General features: G+C 41.1%; 2 pseudogenes; both read right to left on the bottom strand.

Annotated features, from left to right (window-relative positions):
* Positions 1–2,640: 2,640 nt before the first annotated feature.
* On the bottom strand, positions 2,641–15,388 carry LOC147900655 (uncharacterized; annotated as a pseudogene).
* A 58-nt stretch (positions 15,389–15,446) lies between these two features.
* Positions 15,447–19,138, bottom strand: LOC147900656 (rhodanese-like domain-containing protein 10 pseudogene; annotated as a pseudogene).
* Between the last annotated feature and the right edge of the window lie 1,572 nt (positions 19,139–20,710).

A 20,710-nucleotide genomic window follows, 5' to 3' on the forward strand; every position in this document is an offset into this window, starting at 1 on the left:
CAATGAGATCAACCCTTGCCAAACTATCTACTTCAAAATCCAAACAAGTGTTTAGATCTACAAATACATTCAACCCACTACTACTTGTGCTACTCATGTGCTCATCGAAATCAGCATCACTAATGGTAGGCTCATCCTCACAGGTAATGGCCTCAATATGTATATCTCCTATCTCATGATCCTCCTCCTCTCTCATATCACAGTCATCCTCGGGGGGGGTCACTAATCTTATGTAACCCTATCACGTGAGTTCAACAAAAGGATATTTTTAATTCCTAAAATTTACAGAATTTAACTTACATAAGGGAGTATTTAAAATGATTTTCAAAAAAATTTACAGATTTGTATAGAAAAAGGGTACATTTTACTAATGAAAAATATACGGATAAGGCATTTTACAAATAAGCCTTGAATGCACGTGATATAGAGAGTTTATCCATAGTGACCCCCCCGAGCAGTCATCATCATGTCCATGGCCATGATCATCCTCCATATGCTCCATATTAGTAAATGTACTATACATCACTTTGGAACGTGGCATAATAGGTATGACATGCCACCATCTATTATTATCCACCATTGGTTGATAGACAACCTAATTCAAACACAAATACAATCATATTGTTATTTTCCTTGCATCAAATATTTAAAAGCGAGTATTTTTATATGTGTGCACAGTACCTGTTCACATTGTTGCAGTAGTACTAGTGTGTCCTTCCTACTTTGCCAAAACTTTGTGGAGTCAATAGTTACAAAGCCACTTGCATGGCATTTGATTGTTGCATTAGGGCCTTTTTCCACCACGTCCTTAAACCACTTTACATTCAAAACATACACAAAGAAGCGTCGAAAGTCAAGCTTAATAATATCTTGGATTATGCCACAATAATCATCCATGGCTCCATTGGCTACCTCAAAGCTAGCAATGATGCCGCAATCTTGTGTGTTTCTCTTATCATCAATCCGTTGTGTTCGAAAATGCTTGCCCTCACACCATATAGCATTGAACATAGTGCACTACACCAAGAAAAAATCACTTAAATAAGCAATCTAAATTATTGAAAGCTCCTAACTTATGCATAACATTCTATATACCGACCTTGCTCATGCATCCCCTAGCATACTCCCATTCTTCCATTGTGATATGCATCCCCTCGTCTTTCTCTGCTTTCTCCATTTCATCAAGTAGCCAATCCACATGAATATCCTTTGGAAGTGCTCTTAGATACTGAGGATACGGCACATGAGATCCGTGGTTTGTACAAAAGAGGGCCCTTTCTTCTTGTCTTCTTGCCTTTGCATCCTCGTATCTTGTCACCCATCTTTTCATCACATCACTATTAAGCACGCAATAGAGGTTGATACTATTATGCAACTCCATGTCTATTACTTTGTTGCATCCTTTCCCTTGAGGCACAATAGAGGTCATCCTTAGGTCTTCATCATCTCTCCATAGTCGTGGGACAGAGCTATCCACATCAACAAGAAACTTAGAAATATATACAAGTGACTCTTGTACCAACCAACCCTCGGCCATGCTACCTTCGGGTCTTGCATTTTGTCTCATGAAGCCCTTCAAGGTCTTCATGAAGCGCTCGAGAAAGAACAACCATCGTGCATGTATAGTACCACATATAGCAATCTCATCCACCAAATGCACTATAAGATGTAGTTGGCTTGTGAGAATAGAACGTGGAAATGTCTCCACTAAACAAACCACCTCCACTGACATAACTCGAGCATTCTCAAGCGTGGTAGGATCTATTTCCTTTGAGCTCGTGAACATACCTAGAAATGAAAAAGTACACCATATTAGCAATATGAACACCTTGCATGGAGCACTGATACGCATTATATTTTGTATCATGTAAAGTACCTCACAAGCTCACCCATATTATAAATACAATCTTTCACATCCTTCGATGCACTACGTGAAATGCTAGTAGGTAATATGAACTGAACCCACAAGGAGGTGGTTGATTAGTTGCTTATAATTATTCACTCACAAATTTGAAAGGAAAAAGATATTATGCACATAAAATACTTGGAGCATCTTGTGGCAATCATGAGATTTCAAGCCATATAATTGCTCTACACCTCTTTTCTTGCTCGTTGTAAAGGCTCCCTTCAAACACCTCATGCATCTAGTGGGAGTACGAATTGTAGAAATAGCGCGCTTCACTGCTGCCATCTCTAGCTTTGATAACCTCCATGGTGCAAGAGGTAAAAAAACATGCCCATTTGGTCTCTCTTCTTGTGGCCAAGCTTCACGCATCCTCCTTGTGGTACGTAGATCCTCCCTTATGCCTATAGAATCTCGTGTCCCATTCAAATGCTCCCAAATGGTAGATGCCACATTCTTGAAGATATGCATGGGATCAAGTAGGTGATTGATCTTGAGGTGGGACCAATATGGTAAATGATAAAAGATGGAGTATCTAAATAAAATAAAGTGTTAGCGGGCAATCTTTATTTCCAGCCAATATAGCACACAATAGTTACAAACCCTTACCAGCTCATGCCAAGTGGTGGAGGAATCGTGGAACCGTCCCAAATTCTCATCCAATTTCCCACGGTGAGTGATTGTGGGAGGACTTCATTCCAAGGGGCAACATATCTAGGATGATAAGGTGGGAGAAATCAATGGTGATTCTCATAGACGACATTATTCAATGTGTCTGCCCGTGAGGCAACTAGCCAAGGACCACAAACAAGACATGCATGGTAACCCAATGTAGTGAGACCTGAACAATAGACACAATTCATAGTTGAAGTTGGGTTTAGGGTGGCACATCCTTTGCCTATTCATAATTAGAAGTGCAATGCTTACCTGAACACTCGCCATAGCCTGGGAAGTCATGCATTGTCCACATTAAGACCGCTTTGTAGTTGAAGTCTCATGACGAGGGAGGCCTGCTCACATCATGCACCTCGATACCTCTCCAAAATATCTCTAGCTCGTCAATCAAAGGCTCCAAATAAACATCAGGATTTTTGACTTTATGTTTCCCTGGAATTACAAGGGACAGCATAACATGTCCTTTCTTAATAGCCATAGAGGGTGAAAGATTATAATTCACCAATATCACTGGCCATACACTGTTAGAGGTGCTTTTCAGACCAAATGGGTCCACACCGTCCATACCTAATGCAAGTCTCAAGCTCCTAGGTTCTTCCTTGAAGCTTGGCCATGTGTCTTCAATATGCTTCCATGCAGGAGAGTCTGTGGGAGTTCTCCACTTGCCATCGGTTGATCGATGGGAGGAATGCCATGACATGAGCTCTGCAATGGATTTGCACTTGAACATAAGTTGGATGTGAGGGATTATGGGAAAATGTCACAGAATCTTACGAGGCACGTCCAAAGTTTTGAGATCTGCTCTATATCTTGCCTCTCCACAAGTAGGGCACTCTCTTGCATCCTTATGTAGTCCACGAAACAAAACGCAATCGTTGACGATGCATGGATGCACTTGTAATCTAATCCTCCAAGAGAGGTCACATGTTGCCTTACCATATCTCTTGAGGTCGGTAATTTATTCTCCTTGGAAGCATTTTACACAATAGCCTACACATGAAGACCATAAATGAGGAAAAGCATTCGAGTAATTGACCCACTAGCATAATTCACCATGTTTGCAAAATAGACTTTAAAGCTTACTTGAGTAATGCATTCAAACTTGCATTGCTCCATCCATAGATGGTTTGCAAGTTTAGTAACTCAAGGGAGGCACGTAGAACAGAGAATGTGCACCCCTCAAACAGTGGAGTCGATGCTACGGTAAAAAGATCATCCTGCTCCATGCTATCATCCCTCCCTTGATGGACATATGAATCCCACACCATATCATCAAACACCTCCTCCTCCACGGCTTCATGAGGTAATGGCAGAGGGCTACTATCACCATCACTCCATGCATCCGAAACGGTCCCTCCTAAAGATCCCACCTCATATCACCGACGCTTCGCCCCCTCACAGTGAGCATAGGGCAACATATGCGGGTGTGGCATTGCATCTTATATAAAATTAAAAGGGGATCATAACTCAAACATATGAACACCCATAGGTATCTCAATCAACCTTAACTCTTTAACACTTACCATGTTTATGGTCGCATCCCATTCTCCATACTTTGAGATGTGATTGAGTGTAATCCTGCGTGCACGATACATGTTTCCTCGACATCGATCACACATACATTTGATTTTTTGCTCCAACCACATTTTGCGATGGTGGATATGGAGGGATTCATCCTCACTGGAGCTACTTATTGAAGATGAAGACATTTTACAAACAAACAACCCCAAAAATTTTGCTTTTCTTCAATTATTTAATTTTAAAACTCTGTGGCGCATCTAAAGGCACGTCTAAAGCTGTGTCTGTCTGTTCTATTGTGCACGTCTAAAATTGCATCTGATCTGTGTATGTGGACATGCAATTACACGTGTATTTAGATGCATGTATAGACGCACTATTAGACGTGGTTTTTAAATTTGCTTTTAGCGTGCTCGCTTTGCTTTCCTTCACATTAGTTATACTTTGTGTGGCTTGCTTGCTTTGCTATTAGCAGATCCATAGTTTTGACACTTAAGAGAAAGGCACCCACACTTACCTCCAAGCTTACACTTAAGAGGAAGGCATCCACACTTACTTCCAGGCTTAAAGGAGAAGAGGGTGAACAAGGAAGAGAAGCAACTTTGAAAAAGGAGAAGAAGCTTCCATACCTCTATCCAAGGTAAGTCTTTTTATGGTTGATCTTTTTTGGAAGTTGTTGTCTTTGGATTTGTCCTTTGTTGTATCCAAGAAACACATGATTTTGGTATCAGTGTTACATTTTTATGTTGGGCACATGTCCTTTTCTACTTTTTAGAATAGTCCGTCTGTCGGAGTGCATCTATAGACGTGTCTCAGAGCACGTCTAAAACTGCATCTACAGGCACATCTAGATGTGTGTCTAGCCTATTTGCAGACACAGACAGCCGCATCTATAGACGCACTGTTATATGTAAAAATAAACGTGCTTCTCAAATGCGTCTATAGACACACTCCGATAGTAATCTTTTCCGTTCCCCTTTCTTCACACCTCATCAGTAATCGTCTTTTTTTCTTTTTTCCAGTTTATGTGCAATACTCAAATGCATATATATATGGATGACATAGAAGATTAGGGTGTTCTGCATCCACCAAAACTTGTGTGGCTCTCTCTTTTGGCTCTCCCTCTCTCTCACCTTCTTCCATTCCACTTCTGTTATTGAGATCTCTCAACTAGTATCAGAGCATAGGTGTTCTAGCTGAGCCCGGGTGTGAGCCTGGAGCCTGAAGTCTGCTACTGTAGCTTTATGGGAGGAAGGATAAGCTCCATTGGTTGACTTTACTTGCATCCTGTTCTGCAGAGACCTTGCCAGAACCTTTGGAAAGTTCTTTGCGCGGTTTTGGAGCAAAAAGGAAGTTTTTTAATGATTCTCATGTTCCTTTTGATGAGACTGAGAGCCTAGAATGACCTTTAGAGGCAACCATTGCTTGATTTTGGTGTCCATTGTACCTTGAGAGTTCAAAAACCCCTTCATTCTTGAATTTTTGATCATTTCATTGGATTTATGACACTATCTCTGCTTCAACCTTTTTCTGCTAGTGTGTTGGAACTCAAGTTTGAAGCAATCATTTGTAGATCTGTCAGTTTTGATGGACTCAGAAGGTCCTAAGACTTCTGTGTTGCTCATCATTCACACTCTAGTGGTGTTTACAAACAAGCCTATTTGCAAAAACGTTTTTTGGTTTGTGTGTTAGACCCGATGATTGGGACCACGGTTTCCAAAACCGTGTGTTCCATTGCGTTTCAAAGGCCCAAAAACTGCTACTTGTTAGCTCTTGCATAATACCATGGAGATTTCATCCCTTTGAGATGCCAAATCATCTATTTCTCTGTCAAAATTCCATTCAAAGGTTCAAAGCTTTGATTACAAGTCAATTGCAAAGGTTGACTCCCCATTTCCCATTCATTAGTTTTGAGATTTTGGAGTTCCAAAAGAAGAGAGATATTTGCAGATTGTTTTGTTGAGCCTGATTATGCAATGACACCCATGTTTTGAGACATCTCAAGTTCTATTTTCACTAGCAATCATTGCTATGAGGCCATGATTTTTTGGATATACCTTATGCAGATCACTCTGGTTACAGTTTGTGGTTTGCATTAGGTTGGTACAGATGCTTTATAGGCCATTTAGATGCATTGCAATCCTTGTTAGATGCATTAACAGGCCTAGATTTCCTTGTGGGATGCTTTATTGATGGATGTCTAGCACATAGATGCTATTTTATGCTGAGGGATAGCTTTTGACACATTGCAGTTGATGCACTGACAGTGATATGATCTCTTGGATGAGATATTATTGATGCTGATGGTGTTTATGCTTAAGGCATTTGGCTATTATTGGCATTGGGTTTTCCATTGTTTTGTCATTTCAGGTTGACATTTTCTTTTGGGCAAGATTTGCTTATATAGATGCATAGTATATGCACATGAGTCAGTTGCATTTTGATGCTTTGAACCTTGAGTTTTGGTGACACTATCCTCCACTAAGGCATACATATTTGGGTGCACCTCCTTTTGGTGTGATTTCTCTCTTGCATGTACTAGCATTTGGGATTTTGCTTTATTTGCATCATGGCATTCTCTTCCATGTCTGAAAAGGAGTTTTTCAGTATTAAAACTCTGATAGGACAAACTTTTCTTTGTGGAAAGGAAAGGTAAGGGACATTCTTATTCAAAAGAAGTAGATTAAACCCTTGGCAGGGATTGAAGCTAAGCCTACAAATATGTCTGAGGATAATTGGAATGAGTTGGATGCATTAGCAAAGTTTACTGTTAGAATTCATCTTATAGAGTTAGTTTATTTCACACTAGTAAATAAGTAGCATGCTATGGAAGATTTGTGGAAGAAATTATGTGCCACTTATGAGAAGGAAACTGCCTTTAATAAACTTTCCCTCATGAAGAGGTTCTTTGAGCCCCAAATGGGCTGTGCACATTTTTCGAGCAAAAACCTATGAGTAAAAAAGTCCGAGCGATAATGTTTGACACCATCCATACTATTGTATCTCTCAAAGAAATATACAAGTATTTCTTAATTTCTCATTTATGGAACCATATACTTATTTATCATTATAACCCTCATTTTAGAGAGCATCATCGATATATGAACAAATAGTGAACACTTTAGAAACTCCTATAAATCCCTCCTTACCATACTCTCTTTTGAGGATTATGGTAATTCAATTGATTTAAAAGGGTTTCCCTTAGCTTTAGCAATCCCATATTTGAAGTATTGAGAAGCTCTCATGTAACAATGTATACCATATTCCTTGGATGAGTAGGAAAAGTATATTGAAAATCTCATAATTGAAGCCACATTATTATAGATCATGAATTAATCTCTAATACATTATCAAATATGGGAAGGCAAGGGAGGTATTTTCAAAATATTCCCAACTCTCCTCCAAACCTAAGTACTTTTAAGGAAATGTGGTCCCTACTGAACTCCTTCCTAGCATAATATGAATTAGGAAAAAGTTTTAACTCTCATATACATCTTCAAATTTCCAATTTATCTTTTCTATACCTATAAAAATTATAATTTTAAGCCTACCATTGCATAGATCATGAAAATTTGAATATTTTTCCTTTTTATAGCTCCTCAATCTGAGCTAAGGAGCAAAAGTTATGACCCATTTTTTGTAGGCTCTCCAAGGGTATTCCACCAGTGGAATAGTGTTGGGGCAAACTCTTCAAACCATATTCCTCTAGTAGAATACACTTAGAGGGTCTATTAAAAAGTAGACCGTCTGAGCTACTGTGGCTTTGCTTGGGGTGTTGCTTGCAATTCTTGCTCTTCTTCATCAACCTGTTCTATAGATGAGTGTGAAGTCGATGCTTCTATCTCCTGTGTAGGTGAGGTTTTCCATTTTGATTCCTCATCAAATATTACATCTCTTGAGATAATGACTTTGTAGTTGATGGGATCATACAATTTGTATGCTTTGCTTTCTTCACTGTAGCCAACCATGATGCATTTGCATGACTTTGCATCCAATTTCTTGCGATGATCATCATGTATGTGGGCATATGCTATGCAACCAAATATGTAGAGATGCCCAATGCGTGGCTTGTGTCCAATGAATGCTTCATATGGAGTCATACCTTGGATCGATTCGGTAGGAAGCCGATTAAGCAAGTAGTTAGCTGTAGCTATTGCTTCTTCCCAATATTGATTTGGGAGATGCTTTTCACTAAGCATTTCTCTAGCATTGTCTGCTAAATTCCCATTCTTCCTTTCAGCTATTGCATTCTGCTGAGGAGTATCTGCACATGTGAATTGTCTTTGTATGCCATGATTTTTGCAAAAGTTCACGAATGCTAAAGACATGTATTCACCTCCTTTATCTGATCTCATGACCTTGATCTTTCTACCTGTTTGGTTTTCTACCATGTCTTTGAATTCTTGAAATCTGGAAAACACTTCAGATTTCTCTTTTAGAAAATAGACCCAACAATATCTGTTGTAGTCATCGATGAAGGTCAAGTAGTAAAGTGGACCATTGATGCTGCGGGTCTAGGCATAACCCCATACATCTGTATGTATCAAATCAAGAATACCTCATGCACTGGAGGTACTTTTGACAAAATTGGTTGGCTTTTGTTTGCCGAAGCAGCATGCTTCACAAACTTTTCCAAGAAACTGTAGCTTCGGAATCCCGATTGCCATATTCTGATTCCTGAGATCTAACAAGTACTTGAAATTGACATGACTATATCTCTTGTGCCATTTTGCAAATAGTGGCATCTGTTGCATTTGAGCTGACATGGCATGCTTATCTCATACTATAGCTAGCATTCTGTATAAGTGTCCTTCCTTGACACCTTTTGCTACTAGCTGACATCTTTTGGATCTGTCTCTAATAATGCATTCATCACCATCGAAGATGACTTTGTAGTTATGTTCCGTCATTTGACCTGCTGACAAAAGGTTCTTACTGAGCTTCGGAACATAGAGCACATCTTTGACTAATCCTTTTGTACCAGTGAAATTGTTCATAGGGATAACACCTGTCCCTTGAACTGGATTCGGTGTATTGTTTGCTGTGTAGATGACATTTTTCTATCCTTCTAATGGTTTCATCTCTGTGAAACATTCCTGATGATTTGTCATATGACATGATGCACCGTTGTCGATGTACCAAGGATCCTATTCCACTTGGTCAACTTGATAACTAAATTCCTCTTTGGGATTGAAATCAGTGTCTAGGTGCATTGTATCAGTCTGATGCAATTCCTCGCTTGCAAGAAACATATTTCCATGTTCATTTGCAAAATGACTATGACTAGAATGTCCACCACGATGATTTCCTCTTCCTCGGGAATTCCCTCAATTACTATTGGATTGACCGCCTTGGTCGTACTGCTTCTTGCAGCAATCTCTTTCATAGTGTCCAAACTTGTGACAGTAGTTGCACTGAATGTTTGACACATTGGTGGATGCATTCCCTCGTCCTTGGAATCTTCCTCGATTGGAATGATTTCCTCTTTGCTGATTTTGATGTTGCTAAGGATGATGCTGATGCTGATGTTGATTCTAACTTTGATTTTGTTGATGATGACCACTTTTTTGGTATGATCTACCTCTGCTTCTGCCTTTTCCTCTACTTCTGTCTGAAGCTGTGAATGCCTGATCATTAGAATGACCTTTACGTGCTTGAATGGCTTGAGTCCTGAGTTCTTCACCAAGTAGAACTGACTGAAGTTCTTCCAGTGTTGGAATTTGCCATTGGATGGCAATACTTTGGACTAGATTCTTGTATCCCTCTTCCAGTCCATTCAGAATTACTTGAACCATTTCTGCACGGTTCATAGTCTCTCCTACTACTGCAAGTTGATTGTTGTAGTTTCTTATGCGGAGTACATAAGCATGACCAGTTTCACTCATGTTGTGGAAATTATGGTTGATTTGGTTTCTCAGTTGAGAATCCTAGATGTGTTATTGGACTCGTAGAGAGCTGCGAACATATCCCATGCTTCTTTTGATGTCTTGACTATGTTGAGCTATCCTAGCATGACATCTTGCACATTCTGCTTGATCAAGTGATAGGCATACTTGTCTTTCTTATCCCATTTTGCTTAAGCTCGGGCAATGGTAGGATCTACTACTAGTGCAAAAACTATTTGTGTAGATGTAGATCCTGATGTAGATTCCGTTGCTAGTGCTATGACAACAGATGGAGTAGAGCTACTGGTAGCTAGATCGGCCAATGGTCTAGGTGTAGACCCATCGACATACTCCCATTTGTCCTAAAGCACAAGAATGGTCTCCATTCGGTATTTCCATGTACCATAATTGGAGTTGTATAACTTAGCAGATGCCTCCAAATTGAGGTTGCTACTCGACATGGTGCAAGAAATGTACTCAAAAAGTGTCATGAAGATCTCTGTATGAATCAACTACAAATACACTGAATATGCCAAGTGAAATCTCTGTACCATCGGTGAAGATAGAACTACAGTATATAAAATCTGATCTGTATTACAAGGCTTGTGGCAATGATGCCGAGGATAGCCAAGAGGCTTTACAAGGCTAAAATGATGTGCATGATGCTGTGAGATAGCCGAATAGGCTTTACAATGGTGGCATGTGTGTGTGAAATCAAGTGCTATCTGCCCACTGAATCAATCTGCAATGCCTCTGTACTCTATGAAGTCTGGTCACTGAACCAATGAATGTAAGGTTTCAGGTAATGTAATGATGTGAAACCGTATGTGAACGTATGGACTGACTTCGAGTAGGTACTAGTCGAGAATTTCAAGCATGGCTTAGATTGGAAACTTAGGGAAATTCAAAGCGTCCCCTCTATGGCGATCTAGTCTACTCTGATCTAGATCTAAACCGACCGTCGATCGATGAAAGAACATCAAATAATTCTTTTTCTTTTGTTCTTGTTAAGTGTTGGGTCAGATGCATCGATGTCAAGTGCTATATCTGCCCACTGAATCAATCTGCAATGCCTCTATACTCTCTGAATTCTGGTCACTAAACTGATGAATGTAAGGTTTTAGGTAATGTAATGATGTGAAACCATATGTGAACGTGTGGATTGACTCCGAGTAGGTACTAGTTGGGAATTTTGAGCATGGCCTAGATTGAAAACTTGGGGAAATTCAAAGCGTCCCCTCCATGGCGATCTAGTCTGCTCTAATCTAGATCTAAACCGACCATCGATCAATGAAAGAATAGCAAAATATTCCTTTTCTTTTGTTCTTTTTAAGTGCTGGGTCAAATGCATCGATGTAGAGGCAAATGTGCATGAAGGAAGTGGTTTTGTCAGCGAGGCTCAAATGTGAGTGTAACTTGCACCAAAATGTGCACTGATGTGACAAGCGCGTAGAGCACAAAAAAACGAGCGACTTTCCTTTTTGGAGCGCCCTCAAATTCTTCCTAGATCAAGAGATATGACTTGATCTAGGTGGAGGGGCAAAAGGAGTGCAAATGTGCTCAATGAAGATGTGTCACTGTGAGTCACATGCAGTGATGATATGGCACTGTGCCTAGCAACAAGTGTGCCAGTGGAGCCTTGTGCTGAGGTGGCAACTATGTGCACATGCAGTGTGTGCACATTGTGCCTGACAAGGGACTGTGTCTGCAGAGGGTCAGTGCTGAGGTGGCACATATGATGTCAGCAAGGTGACATGGCAATGCTGACGTGACACTGATGACATCGCACTAATGATGTGGCACTGATGATGTATCCCTGATGACATGGCACAGGTGACATGGTTGATGATGTGGTAATTGATGATGATGTGGCAATCGGTGATGACATGGATTGCTGACTTGGCCTGGTGAGCTGGTAGGGGTGACATGGCAGATAAGGTCTACCACGTGGCTGAAGCCCTGGTGTGGTGACCCTGAGGATAAGATGATGACATGGATTAACCTTGACCAAACATAGCTGTGGTGACCCAATTAAAGCTACCTGACCCCAGGTAATCTGACCAAGGTTATGCTGACTAACCTTACCAATCCTTGAGGATAAGGTGGACACATGGTGATTCTTGAGCTAGCAGAATCTAAAGAGATTTCGTTCGGGATCTAGGGAATTCATCGCCCTCGAGCTTTCATTAACGGAAGCGGAGGTGCTACTTTGCTGAGGCTTGGATGGTGCCGGTGCGGATGCTATCTTTAGAGGTGGCTATGGCGATGGTTGGTAGAGTCCAGCCAAGGCGCTGGAGCATGCGGTGCAAAGGTGTTGGAAGCGTAGAAGCTATTGGAGTGCTGGCATGAGCTTAGAGCCCGTGAATTGGAGCAGATTCGGTGGCGTGCTGAGCATTCGTTGGAGTTGCCTCAACCTACCCATATTGACGGTGAGCATACTCTGTGCTAGAGTCGGGGCTCTTGGCATTGTCGCTACGTTGAGGCAGCCAATATACAGGCCTTAATTTTGCTGTTGGTGTAGAGCCAGCCGTCAGGTGGCACAACCTTACCTTTGGAGCTTTGGAGCTATAACGTGTCATGTGCGAGGTGTTTAGGTACCTTGGATAGCAAGGAGGCGCTTGATGTCATTGGCGGTAGCTAGGAGCTCATGTTGGAGGAGCTTTGAGCCATTCTTGCTATTGAGCTGATGCTCAGTGGACGTGGGCGAGGCAGTAGCAATCATTGAAGCATTGTCTTGGTTGTGCTATGGAGTTGCAAGCCTATAGATGGAGTTGTAGTAGAAGGTCATTTCGTCGAAGGCGCTAGAGTCCACAGATGCGTGCCATGCATATTGAGTCGAGGGAGCTGAAGCGCTTGTCGTAGTGTTTGATGAAGCTATAGTTGTAGAAGCTAGGAGGCTTTGGAGCTACAAGAGCCTCACTTAGATTATGGTAGAGATTGAAGGCGTTGCTTGTGCATCAAGATAGGAGGCGGCCCCTTATCTCACATATTTTCTCACACAAGAAGTCTCTCACGCGATTCTTTTTCTCTCAGAGACACTCTTGAACTCTCCCTATTTTCCTCTCAAAGCATCTTGCTCTCACAATCTCTCAATGGAATGAAATGAAGAATGAATCTCTCTCTCTCTCAAGAATGATGGAAATTTCTCTCAATGAGAAGGAAATTTCTCTCTTTTAATGAACAGAAATCCTTCACTCAATGGAAGTGAAGGGAAGGATCTCACAATCACTCAAGAGAATTCTCAATCTCACAATCTCTCTCACACTCTCAGGAATCACAATGTCTCAGCGGAAGACAAGGGAGCTCTGATACCATGACAAAATATGAAGAGGGGAGAGGAGAAGAGTGGAGATGAGGAGAGAGGGCACAGCTAGAGAGCACACCACAAATGACTAACTGTACACTAGATTTAGTTGAAAAAATAGAATATATACAAACCCTTTTAGGGTTAGGGTAGGGGATCTAACCCTTTCCTTTATAGCACTCTATAAGGTTAGTGCTATGCACATATGATCACGTGATGGTGCTATGCACACATGATCACATGATGTTGAGCGTGAACTCTCAACATCATGCACCCTCAACATATGACTCTTTTGAATTTTGATCATCTTTGGTCGAAAAGTAATCCTCTTTATCATCATTTGTTGATTCAAGTTCTTCTTACTCCATTTGTCGATGAAGAAACCAAGAACTGATGCTGTTGTATATACATTCATATTTGAACTTTCAGACTGGTCAAAATTATCATTTGACTATCCGGAATCACTATCTTACTGCTTCAAGTTGCTTTCCAACCTTTGCAGCTTGCTGTCAAACTCTAATCGAACTCTCATTAGATTGTTTGGAATAAATGTCGACTTGCGTATGTTTTGAAAGAGTAATTTTCTTATTATGGATAGAATTAACTAAATGATCATTGCAAATCTTACCACCATCTTTAGAATCTGAGTCGGAACTATAGTCAAAATTGGAATCATTGTCCTCTTCATAAGAATACTTGGATTGCAATATCTAAACCCTTTTTTGAAGCTCTAGGATGTCAGAAAGATGTTGACTAGACCTCCAATCACCTCGATGGAATTTGGTATGCCAAGATTTTGCATCATCAAGCATGTTGGAATAAACTAATGGCTTATCCAATAGCATCTTGACCTTCCAATCAAACTTTGCCTCAAATATTGTTGGAAATATCTCATAAAACTCCAATAGATCAAGACAATACTTTCTTCAATGACCATGTTTCTTGCAATGCTTGCACAAATACAATAACAATATTTTTCTTTATGATTAGCATTTCCAGATAACAAACAATGCATCCTCTAACACTTGTTTTGCTTTGACTTTGCCATGATGGTCAAAAAATAGTGAAATTTTTTGTTGAGGTAAACGAGAGAATAGAGACATGAAGCTACCTTTGATTCACTTCAGTTGCTTGGGCTTTAGAATTTGACATTCAAAACTGTGTCAGACTGTATTCGGACAACTAAGCACAAGTTGGAGCTCAATCCGATCAGCAAATCTCATCCATTTCCAAATCTAAAAACATGTACTGAAAGCTTATACAATATGGAATTCTGTTGTGAAGTCGAATTTCAAAGAATAGATAAAAAATGAGAGAATAATGGTCGGACTTCTATCAGATTGTAGTAGGTTGGACTATACATGGTTGGACTATACATGGTCGGACTGTTTTTTGTTAGAGCAAGTTGGACTACATGGTTGGACTATACATGGTCGGACTACTGTAGCCTATCACAACAAGTTGGACTGCACAGTGCAACTATGTGGTTGGATTGTCGATTGTCAAAACAAGACTGAATCTGAGGTTTGAAAGTAAAAAACACTTCCAGCTTGCACTTTGAATCATTCCCAAAAAAACTTTGATCTTTGTCATCAAACAAGGCATAGGTACTCTTTGTCAAACTCGCTTTATGATTAAAGTTTTTAATGATCCATTGGGCTGATTTCAAATCACAGTTTCATCTTCTTGCTTGACAAACATAAAACACCATTAAGCAATTATCAGTCATGGAAGCATTATTTCATGACATTTGAAGAATCCCAATGACTAGAGTGCATCATAATGCAAATGTAATGCAAAATCTTTACTACTCTAGGACATGCAATGAAAACAGTAGTGCTACAAGTGGTAGTGGAGGCATGACAAGACAGTGAAATTCAGACATCCACAAAAGTGATGTTGCATGATGAAAAGGTTATCTTTCTAAACTACTAATGCTCTTATTTTGTGTCTGGTGCTACTAATAATTATAACAAAAGCTACAATAATCCATTGATGTTGAATAGAATGCATGAGCCAAAAGTACACTTCAGAGACATCGACATCAGATCCTATTCACGAACCTACAATCCCACCAATTGCCACATTTATAACTGCGGTCATCTAGGAGATTTTCAATTGTGTCCTTAATAGTCCCCATTGATTCATGCATATAATACCCTCATTTGTCTGTGGTGGCAGCGGTGGTAATCATCAAACCGTTGACCACGCTTTGTGTGAAAAACAAAAATTTTAGAAGGTATTCTACAGTGCCACCAATGTTTGAAAATTGTAGTTTAGTAGGGCCTTGTACATCAAAAAATTTGCCATCCCGAGCTTTACTAAAACCACCCTCAATCCACACAAGATTGGTGTGGGATCGGTGTATCCATCCTCATGCAAATCATCTAACACCATCAAAGACCTCAAGCCTTTGCAACAAGCTACAAGAACCTTCTGATCTTTGTGTGGAAAGATGGAATGCACTTGCTCCATGAACTGATCATTTCATGTTGTTAACCTTTAACCCATCCATACTTTGCCATATCCCATCCGTACACTATTTTTTAAAAGCATCACAAAACTATTGTCTTCATTCTCGATGAACAGCGGCACATGGTAAGAACCAATAATAAACTACTTCTCTCTTTCCCAAATCGGTCTAACATTCAATAACTTGTATATTTCTTGTGAGAGGAGGCTATATGCATCTATTGGGGCAATTGATTGAAAACCTCCCAATCGAGCTTACTCCTGGGCATCCTACACATGAGAAAGAGCATTTGGATGGACGAATGCACAAGTAGATGATGAAGCTTTGGAGGCACTATGCGCGATGGAAATCTGATCTAAGGTGGAAGCAAAGAAAGAGTTCTTCAAGACATGAGGGTTATGGAATGGATTGGCAATGGCAATTTCTTGTGCATCTTATCTCCTGGTTGGTTCCTTGGTAGCGTTAGCCATGTCCATCAAGAATTTCATGGCTTGACTAGCGCATGTGTGCATCTTGTGCTTGCTGCCTACCTGCCACCATCTAACAATCAAAACAGTAAGAATCGGTTTTAACTTTAGTTGGGAAGATAGGTATCATAAACACCCCTCTCTTGCTATTGGAGTCACAATAAAAATTAACACTTTGCCATACACTTATCAAGTTTAATGTAAGACAAGATTGTTTTAGGAAAGAGTTTAGAGGTTACAGGGAGAGGAATATTGAACCTTTGTAGAAGGGGGGTGGGTGAGAAGAGTGCGGAAGGGAAGGGGGAGGGGGGTTTTTTTGGAATAAGTGTGGCAAAGGAATAGTGGTGCTAGAAGGTATAGTTATAAAACATCCAAACAACTTGAGAGGGAAGTTTAAAACAAGAGAATAGAAAGAAAACGGGGGAAAGTGAAAGAAATAATCTAACTAAAGGTAAGCTAAAAAGGGATTTGGAAGTGGATGTCAATCCTTAAGACAGAGATTAGGGGGAGGTGGGGTTTTTTGAGAAGTGTGAAGGGTTTAATGAGATTTAGAGAAATAAGGCACAGAGCAATGTAGAGGGTGAGAATGCAAAGGGTACAGAGCAGTGGAGAGGCTGTAGATTACGGGGGCAATGGGCACTGGATGGTCATGAGCTACAAGTGGGAATGACATCCATGGAGTTTGAGGTAGGGAAGGCTAGTTTAGAGGTGTGCTTTTTGTAAGAAAAGAGGGCAGGGTAGCCGGGGAAGGGAGCACTAAGAAAGTGGGGGGTTTAACTTTTGGGAAGGTGGGCAGTTAAGGGAAGACAAAGAGGTAGATTGTAGGGGGACACAAGGGATGAGGAAAGGCGTGTGTTGTAGCCATTGAAAGTGAGCGCACGGGTGGGGGTTTTTTAAGGCTGCACATGTAGGGGGTTTCTTTAGTAGTGCTGTAGGTGAGGGTCATAGGTAGGCATAGCGTAGGAGATTTAGGGGCTTTAGAGAGCCTTGTAAGATATTAGAAAAAAAGGGGGAATAAAGGGAGGCGAAAAGTTAGGAAAGATAGGGGGAAATTAGGAGAAATAGAAAAAATAGGGGAGATTTAGGTAAATAGGGGAAAATTAGGAAGGAAAGGGGGGGGATTATGGAGACAACAAAGTACTTAGAATAGGGAACAATTGTAGAGTGAAGTTTTTGAAAAAATGTAGAAATAAATAAATTGGAGAAATTGTAATATGAAGAGAGAAAAAGCTTATTAGTGACAAAATAAAGAAATTTTTACTAGGGGAGGGGATAATTTAGAAAAAATATTAGGTATAATTTTTTATTGAAGAGGGGAATCTGCCTACCTACCACCATCCAACAAGAAAACATGGTAAGAACCATCTTAACTTTGATTGGGAAGACATGTGTCATAAACACCCCTCCCTTGTTATCGGGGTCACAATAAAAAATAGCTTAGTCACAAACTTAAGCATCTCATTGTGTTGTTAAAGTGTGTAGAAAGTGGAGTGGGACATGAGTCAACTGCAATGAATATGCTAAGGTAAATTAACTTGGGGAAAGAAAACCAAAGGGGAAGGGGAAATGTACTAAAAAATTGATCAAAGTATTGAGAGCTTGGAAGGTGGGAGAAATTACTTGAAGGAAATTGTAAGGGAATTTTTATTTAAAGGGAATTTTTAAAGGGAAGGTACAGGGGGAATTAGAAAAGTGATTTTATTAGAGTTGATTAAATAAATAGAATGGGGGAGGGAAAAAGGAGGGGTTCATGTATATATTTCTATTTTCCATGAAATAAAATTTAGTGTACAGTTAGTAAGATTGTATGCACTCCTCTCTCTCTCCCTCTCTCATTTCCGCTATCATGGTATCAGAGCCAGTGGTGCTCATAAGCCATTGCATGTTGTCGAGGCAATAAGCCCTCCATTGAGGCATTTGAGCTTAGAGTTTGAGAGAGTTGAAGATTGAGAGAGCTCTTGTTGGAGAGTTTCCTTCAAGAGCGATTTTCATTCATTGAGGTCTTCTTCTTCATGTGAGAGATTTCCATTTGTGAGAGAGAGATCTCTTCCTCTTTGAGAGTTCTTCTATTCTTGGAGAGATATTGTAGAGAGGTATTGAGCGAACAAGAGAGACCTTAGTGTGTGAAAGATATGAAGTCATTTCTATGTGAGAGAATTCTACGAGAGAGATGGAATCTAATTAGAGAAAGTTAGAGAAGTAATTTTTATGTGCTTAGTGCGACTCATAGGAAAGCAAGAGGGATCCACAGGCGCCATCAACTGAGGCACAGAAGCATATAACGGCTCCAAACCAACCGCCAGCCGACTGCAACGAGCTGCAAGCAAAAGGATTGGCGGCCAAGCCCTTCAACTTTGCTAGGAAGAAAGCCACACAATAGCTACAACGAGTGCCAAAAACCATACGGGTAGCCAGTCCTTCAACGACTCATGCAGTAAACGGAGTTCTACGACTCCAGCAAAGCTACACCTAGCTGGGCCATCTCCAACCACGCCCTGCACACGAGCTCTAGCAGTGAATTCTGCAACGCACAGCCGTCTCATTAGAGTGACCCAGCCTCGCACATCCAAACAGCAACACAGCCGGCTCAAAGACACGCCTCAGCCAATGCTCTGACTGCAGTATACAGGCAGCGCATCCAATAGCCACCGGGGCTCCAGCTACTACCACAGCACGACGCTCCACACGACTATGCTCAGCATCTCCTCCTACAACACTCCAATCTTCAGCGATGTCGACCACGCAGCAGAAGTGGCTCAGCAAACAATCCTCCATCAACAGTCTACGAGCAAACGACTCTATACAGAGCCTGACAGTGTTTGAGACAGAGCCAGTGAAACGACGTGCTCCCTGAATGAACGCGCTACCCTCAGCATCTACGACTACAAGCAAGGCCTCCACTTCAGCCTTCATCAGCTACGACGCTCAGCTCCTCCAGCCATACAACTTCCTAAACCGCCATAGCCAACGGCTGAGCAGACACCTCCCGAGCCTCAGTAGCTCCAGCGACTAGTCTGTGCGTCCAGTGCCAACGACTACTACGGCTTACACAACTCTACAATGGCGCAACCGACGGGCCATTCCCAGTAGCGTCGACGGATCGCTCTCAAGCAACTCCAACGTAAGCGGCTCTCGGGCTCCTTCAAAGGTTCCTACAACGCCTACATGCAAGTGGGTGACTCCATCGACTAGCACGCTCCCAAGCTCTAAACGAACAATGCTCAGCAACTCGAGCCAAAGTGACCTCACGTGTGTGCCTCCATTATAGAGTTTTCTCTCACTAGTTTTCTCTCACTACTCTTTCTACCCCTCTCTCCCTTCTCTCTCTTGCTCCCGGCCTACCACGTGGTAGATATGCCTAAGCCCATGGTTAGGTCAAGTTGACCTGGTTTAGAGGGTGATCATTATCTACCACGTCATCTTAGGTTACTTAACCATGGTCACTCTAACCTAGATCTCGCTTGCCATGTCATCAAGTGTAGTTAAGAGCCACATTATCCCTTATCCACCTATGCCACATCAGCACTGTCCATGTGGCATTCTATCTCACACTGCCACTGTTCCCCATAATCACACTGTACTTAAGCACATGCACACACTCTCCACATCATCACTGCATTATTGAGGTCAGAATTTGACTATCCTTTCGTAGGCCATATCTTCTATCCAGGTGGAATTTGGAGATGCTCCAAAAAGCAAAACTACTCGCCGGCTCGCTCTCTACATACTTGTCACATGAAATTTTACATTTGGGATTTCCACTTTGTACTATTTGCAAAAACCTCTTCATCGGCACCCCTCCTGATCAGATCGCATCCTCTCTGAACCCAACACAAACCAAATCAAGATACAATCTATTTTGCTAATTTTTTATCTCGATCGACATGTAGACTAGTAATAGGACTAGCTACCATAGAGGAGAGAACTCCAAAACAAGCCAACTGAAGCCTTGCCCAAAAATTCCCAATTAGTTCCCAACCGGCACATTCCTTGTAGAACCTATCATCGGTATTCATATCACACATATTGACACCTATTCCATTCTTTGATACAGGGCAAAATCACTCTTGTTGACTCCCTTGACACTTTGGGTTACTGATTCAGGACACTTGCACCTTTGCACTCACAGGCCACCTTGTAAAGTCACTAGTTGACTATTTTGGCATTCGGTTCTGCACTACTTTAAACCTTGTAAAGCCTCTGCCTATCACTGGCACTTGGTTGCTATTTGCATACAGGTTTTGATTCTTGGTGCACCATGGTGAAATCACGTGATGATGTCATATTTCTTAACTATGGCAATGGGAAGTTCAAAATGCTGAACATTTTCCAGCTAAAGAACTTGTGGGACATAGTCACAGAAGATGAAAAGAGACTCGAGCCTACCTCGACAACTCCTCGCTAATTAGTAACAACTAGAGCTCACAAAGCAACAAAAAGAGTGGGACACCAAGGCTTGACTTGCCTTGAATATCAATGTGAATG

The sequence above is a fragment of the Dipteris shenzhenensis genome, chromosome 6 (genome assembly GCF_047967505.1).
Source record: "Dipteris shenzhenensis isolate YYH24624 ecotype China chromosome 6, Dip_SZ_1.0, whole genome shotgun sequence".
In the NCBI taxonomy this organism is placed as follows: Eukaryota; Viridiplantae; Streptophyta; class Polypodiopsida; order Gleicheniales; family Dipteridaceae; genus Dipteris; species Dipteris shenzhenensis.